The sequence below is a fragment of the Bison bison genome, unplaced genomic scaffold (assembly GCF_000754665.1).
Source record: "Bison bison bison isolate TAMUID 2011002044 unplaced genomic scaffold, Bison_UMD1.0 scf7180017864365, whole genome shotgun sequence".
NCBI classification, from domain to species: Eukaryota; Metazoa; Chordata; class Mammalia; order Artiodactyla; family Bovidae; genus Bison; species Bison bison.
Genome location: NW_011494937.1, coordinates 2,824,219 through 2,830,877, shown reverse-complemented (window position 1 = coordinate 2,830,877; position 6,659 = coordinate 2,824,219). Strand labels below are relative to the sequence as shown.

The 6,659-nt window shown below is 42.6% G+C and overlaps 1 pseudogene; it reads right to left on the bottom strand.

Annotated features, from left to right (window-relative positions):
- Window positions 1–6,659, bottom strand: part of LOC104999911 — a 15,956-nt pseudogene that overhangs the window by 1,071 nt on the left and 8,226 nt on the right.

Genomic DNA, 6,659 nt, shown 5'->3' with positions numbered 1-6,659 from the left:
AATGCATTGGTTATCTCAAGGTTTGAGAATAGTTAACTTCAGGTGAAACCAGGTGTCATTATGGCAACACAGTATTTTAAGAGAAACCTTTTAAATGTGTATAAAAAAGGGGGGAAAAATCGCTAGTTTGTTTCCTCCTGCCACTTAAGAGGGATAAAAATGTCTGACACTTGCAGGCTATTTCCTCCCTTTGGAGACCCCTGGCCTTCTTGCCTGTTACCCTCTCAGTAACACTTTCCCACACTGCTTACACTTATAAGGTCCAACTCCAGTGTGAGTGATCAAGTGCGCGTGAAGGCTTACAACAGCTCTAAAGGCTTTTCCGCATTCCTTACATTCATAAGGTTTTTCCCCAGTATGAATTCTTTGATGTTTCCGAAAAGAACTGGGACAACTGAAGGCATTACCACATGTTTTTCATTGGTAGGGTTTTTCTCCATTGTGATTTCTTTTATGTGTTTGGAAACTTGTGTTAGAACTGAGTCTTACCACATGACTAACATTCATAGGATTTCTCTCCTGTGTGAACTCTTGTGTTTTGAAGGAGGGGTAATATCTGGAGGTTCTACCACATTGTTTACAGTCATAAGGTTTCTTTCTGGTATGAGTCTTTTCCTGTATTCAGAGTGAACTGAGACAACTGAATGCTTTACTGCATTTTCTACATTCATAGGATTTTTCTCCTGTGTGAGTCCTCTTTTGTGTTCGGAAAGCTTGATAATACCTATAGGCTTTTCCACAATGTTGACATTCATAAGATTTCTCCCCAGTGTGGGTTCTTTCATGTATCTGAAGTGAAGCTGAAGAACTATAAGTTTTCCCACAGCCTTTACACTTATAAGAGGCAAAGTTCTGAGCCATATGAAGGCTTTCCTACATTTCTTACATTTATAGGTTTTTTTCTCCACTGTAACTTATTTTAATATTTTTCAAAACACTGCAGGTAACTAAAGGCTTTCCCACATACATTGCATTTATTCTCTCCATTTTCCTGATACTCATATGGCTTGTGTCCAATGTGACTTCTGGTGGACCTGTTATGGGAGGAATCATGCATGAGGTCTTTTCCACACATACTTTGCGTCCTCGTGGTCTTACTCTGATAAGAGTTTTCTTGTTCGGATTGTGATTTGGAATAAGGTTGACATTTTCTCCACAGGGACTATCCTCTTTACCTTCACAGATTCTCTCTGCCTTCTGACTTCTGCAAAAAAAAACAAGAAGGAAGTATTAATGATCTCTTTGTTAATGACTTCATATTTATTAAAAATGCTTCAGCTACACTTTTACAATTTATAGCAAAAGCATAGGTTTTTTCCTATCACGTGTGAATTGTTCGAAATTGAATATACCGAGTACTCTACAAGAGGACTCACCAAAATGGTGATATTTATATATAGGGCTTATTAATATTGTTTCCAAGTGAACTATTTTGCAAACATTGAACATTATATCATATATAAGAAAGTAATTTGGTGAAAATTTTTAGAAGCAATACATTTGAAGCATGGGTTACCTTGTTTCTTTTTAAAATCTGGTACAATAACATAATTCTCATGTGAAATACTGCTTTCTTCTGTGAATGCCACTCACCTTAGTTTTCTCCCCTGATTTCTGTACTGATCTTCAATGTCATGATCTTCCCATGTTGTTCCTAAAATACACATAAAAATTATTCCAAAGTATTAGAAGTTATAGAAAAATCAGTAGACTCTAGTTCTACAATAAGCTGTGACAATACCTAATTTATTTACCAATGTCCTCCCTTTACACGTTCCACCTCTTAGAAAAATACTGATGGGCAGAAAACTTGTCCTTTGACAAGGTGAAGGTCAGTTGTCATCCTTACCTACTGAGGCCAGGTTCCTAAATGTTTCCCCCATCACATCTCTGTAGAGTTTCTTCTGTGAAAAATCCAGTAAAGCCCACTCTTCCAGGGTGAAGTTCACAGTCACATCCTCAAAGACCACTGAGTCCTTAAAACATCCCAAATATGTGTACAATAGGATGAGTGAGACTGACAGCCCTGTACATCCATACTCTACTTATAGGAGGGTTACTTATGACTCTGTTATTTCCCATTTATTTTTTGACTTGTTCATCAGAAACTCTCTGTCCACGCTTGCTTCTTCATAAGTTTAACAGCATCTTAAACATGTGAAAACTACTTACATTGTTTTACTGTGATCACATTGCAAGTCTGTTTTATTTATTTTTGCCTACACTAAGGCGATGGCACCCCACTCCAGTACTCTTGCCTGGAAAATCCCATGGATGGAGGAGCTTGGAAGGCTGCAGACCATGGGGTCGCGAAGAGTCGGACACGACTGAGCGACTTCACTTTCACTTTCCCCTTTCATGCATTGGAGAAGGAAATGGCAACCCACTCCAGTGTTCTTGCCTGGAGAATCCCGGGGACGGGGAAGCCTGGTGGGCTGCCATCTATGGGGTCACACAGAGTCGGACACAACTGAAGCGACTTAGCAGTAGCAGCAGCAAGTCTTCGTTGCGGTGTGGGCTTTTCTCTAGCTGTGGCAAGTGGGGGCTGCTCTCTAGTTGCAGTGCTCGGGCTTCTCACCGCAGTGGCTTCTCTTGTGGAGCCCCATTTCTAGGGCCATGGGCTTCAGTAGTTGCTGCACACGGGCTCAGCAGTGGTGGCACATGGGCTTAGCTGCTCCGAGGCATGTGGGATCTTCCCGCATCAGAGATCAAACTTGTGTCTCCTGCTTTGGCAGCCGGATTCTTTACCGCTGAGCCACCAGGGAAGCCCCGAATTACAAATCTATTGCTATGTAGTGGCAGGGTCCACAGTATGTTGAGAAATGACAGAAATGCTATACAAATGAAACAAATATTATCAATTCAAGATCACCCACTTCTTGAGAGAAAAACTCCTTCCTCTCCTTCTTTACTACCCACCATTTATACATTCCATGAGAGAGGCTCAAGTCTGCATGAGGGTAAAATGAATAAAAGCATAGCGTTCTATTCCCATCTCCAAATATGAGAGTTCAGGAGGCCTGTGGCATCCAACTTTTAACAAGATCCAGCTGGCCATTTTGTCCTAAAGTATTCCAAGCCCTTAGAAGTAATCAGATGCTGCCAACTTAGAATGAAAATATTCTTGCAGAAAAGCACAGCTTCTACTTTGTGTAATATTTATCACAAACCCAGTTCTTTCTTTTTCTCTCTGTTCAAGTTGACAGGTTAGAAAGTTATTTGTAACTTCAAGCTCAGACATGAGGAAGAAGGCATAAAAACTTAAGATTATAAACTCCCTATGTTTGTGTACATCAAGACTGTTTGCAGCCAATTTTTGGTACACACACACAGAGATAACAACATACCAAAAAAGTGTTTTCCTACAGAACCACAACAATCTCTCCTGGGGCCTGCTGACACTTTTTCAAAAGTCAGTGAGACTCCCCTGGTGGTCCAGTGGTTGAGAGTCTGTCTTCCAATGCAAGGGATGCGGGTTCAATCCCTGGTCAGGGAACTAGGATCCCACATGCTGCAAAGCAACTGGGCTCACACTGTAACTACTGAGCCTGTGTACTCCGGAGCCCAAACACCACAAGAGAGCCCATTCATGGCAACAAAGTGTCCCACATGACTCAACAAGGGCCTCTCATGTTGCATCTGAGACCCGATGCAGCCAAATTTTTTTTTAAGTTAAGAAGCTGAAGATTGCAAGGGAGCTTCTTCCAGTCCATAATGGTCAGATGGTGGATTTGTCCGTGATACATCATATAAAGGTGTCAGCAGTACTTTCCTCCAAAAGAACAAAAAATCATTTTCCATTCAGGAGGAAGCTGTTTCCTGAGTAGCCACTCTAGAGGCTGCCCTCCTACATACAGTTACATCCAAGCTCCCCTAGGGAGTAAAGAAGCATGACAGTTCAATCCCTGGGCTTCCCTGATGGCTCAGTGGTAAAGAATCCACCTGCAATGCAGGAGACATAGGAGACTTGGATTCAAACCCTGGGTCAGGAAAATCCCCTGGAGAAGGAAATGGCAACCCACTCCAGTATTCTTGCCTGGAAATCCCATGGACAGAGGAGCCTGGCAGGCTACAGTCCACCAGGTCACAAAGAGTTGGACATGACTGAGTGACTAAATGCAACACAGCAGCTAAATCCCTGAGCACAGGAATTCCTCAGCTGATGATATCACATGCTCCCAATAGACTATGAAAAGGTTTACTCCTCCAAAACAGGAATCTCCACATACTATGGAGTAACTAAGCCCGTGAGCCACAACTACCGAAGCCCATGCACCTAGATCCCATGCTCTGAAACGAGAGAAGCCACCACAGTGAGAAGCCTGTGCACTGCAATTAGAGAGCTGGTTCTCTGGTTCTCTGGCATGATTAATAAAACTGATAAATATCTTGTGATCATTACTAAGATAAGAGAGAGGACTTCTCAGGTGGTCCAGTAGGTTAAGAATCTGCCTGCCAATGCAAGGGACACAGGTTTGATCCCTGGTCTGGGAAGATTCCACATGCCACAGAGTAACTAAGCCCCTGCACCACAATTTCTGAAGGCTACGCACCCTAGAGCCTGTGCTCCACAACAAGAGAAGGCACTGCAATGAGAAGCCTGACCACTGCAACTAGACAGTAACCCCATTTGCCACAACCACTTATGCAGCAATGAAGACCCAGTGCAGCCAAAAATAAATACATAAAATTTTAAAAAGAGAGACAGAAATTATAATGTAAGGCATCATGGGTAACCAGGAGGTATATGAGGTAGGTACTGAAGGCCCTGTGGTGTGCCTTTTGTAAGGCAAATTAAACAGCCTAGAGCCTTCTGTAGTAGGGGATTTCGGTTCAAGGTGGCCCAATTTGCAAGTAACAGCATATGCGCTCCAATAAACTTGTAAACAAGGGATTTGTTGCCTCCAAAACACCGAAGAAATCTAGACAGTGTTGTGTGTGCTGAGAGGGACTACTGCTATTTCTTCATGGTATCAGGAAGGGGGAAGCCTTCTGTTTATTTATTTTTTTAATGCATCCATTAAAGGATGTCCAATGGCACCCCACTCCAGTACTCTTGCCTAGAAAATCCCATGGATGGAGGAGCCTGATAGGCTGCAGTCCATGGGGTCACTGAGGGTCGGACACAACTGAGCGACTTCCCTTTCACTTTTCACTTTCATGCATTGGAGAAGGAAATGGCAACCCACACCAGTGTTCTTGCCTGGAGAATCCCAGGGACAGGGGAGCCTGGTGGGCTGCTGTCCATGAGGTCACACACTTGGACACGACTGAAGCGACTTAGCAGCAGCAGCAGGCCTCATATGTTTGTCTGTTTGTTTTTCTGGAGGAAGGAACCCATAAATATTACCTATGGTCAGAAACCTGTCTGATTATCTGGCACTGCTGGTTGTAAGAAAATAAAAAATGTCAATATAAGTGAAGTTGCTTGAGGAAAGGCCTCATATGTTTGAAGCAATGTCCATCCACTTTTTTAAAACCCTCCTTTTTCAATATCGTATGTCCTAAATGTCAAATGAACTTCCTCAGAAGGGATGTCATTAATGGCACGGCACCCCTCTGCTCATGGCCCAAAGTGGATCCAGCACAGACCCTGCCCGCTGAGGCTGCGTGCTGTGGCAATGGTGCTGAGGTTCCCCCAGGGTAACCAAGTAAAGCTATCCATGTCCCTTCAGAGGAGAAGGCCAAATGCAGATGAGGGGCTGCTGAAATAGACACTGAACAGAACAGACTTAGCCAAATCTGTGAAAGCAGAATGTTCAGCAGCTGCTGAGTGGATGGAGTCAGTCATTTCCACAACGTTGGAGACTGGGAATAAGGGGTTTACTTGGTAGGACAACAGCCTCAAGACCATGGCATTCCGCTGTGAGGTGTCTGTAACTCTTTCTAGGCTTAAGAACAGGTCAAATGAGGCTGTTCAAAGTAGAAGCACTGGGGATAATTGCAAATTTATATAATCCCAAAATTAAAGGTTTCTAACAACAGTTTTCAATACTCAAAGGCCCTTTTTAACTTGTACTGGACCATACCACTAATTTAACTAAGGCATAAGGACCATGGAATTTCATTTTGTGAAGGCAATTTGGAAGTAGCAAGAACTTAATTTGTATGATTTACTGGTTCAGAGCTTTCCTGCTCACTACTGGATATTTTACAACAATGGGCGCTGTGATCATAAGGACAGGCAGAGTTCTAAAGTATACCAATATGTCCTCTATATTATATTCAGCAATTCCTCTAAGATCATGCAGTATAAATTTAAATAGAGCAAATACAAGACTTTGCAGTGAGTAACTGTAGGAAGGTTTGTAAATTCTTTCATTATAGGAGACAGTAACACCGATTCTAAACCTAAGTTGTCGGGACTTGCCTGGTGGTCCAGTGGTTAAGACTGCGATCCCAATGCAGGGGTATGGGTTTGAGCCCTGGTTGGGGAACTAAGATCCTGCAGGCTGCAGCTAAAAAACATAATCAAACCAACCAAAGGAAACAAACAAAAAAAACCCTACATTCTGAGGTCCAAAAGGCAAGGACTGTCTTTTTTATCTGTTTAGCTATGTAAATTCTTATTTAAAAAAAAAAAGAAATCTGTTTGGCTATGCAGGGTCTTTGTTGTGGCATTCAGGATCTAGTTCTCTGACCAGGGGTCAAACCCAGCC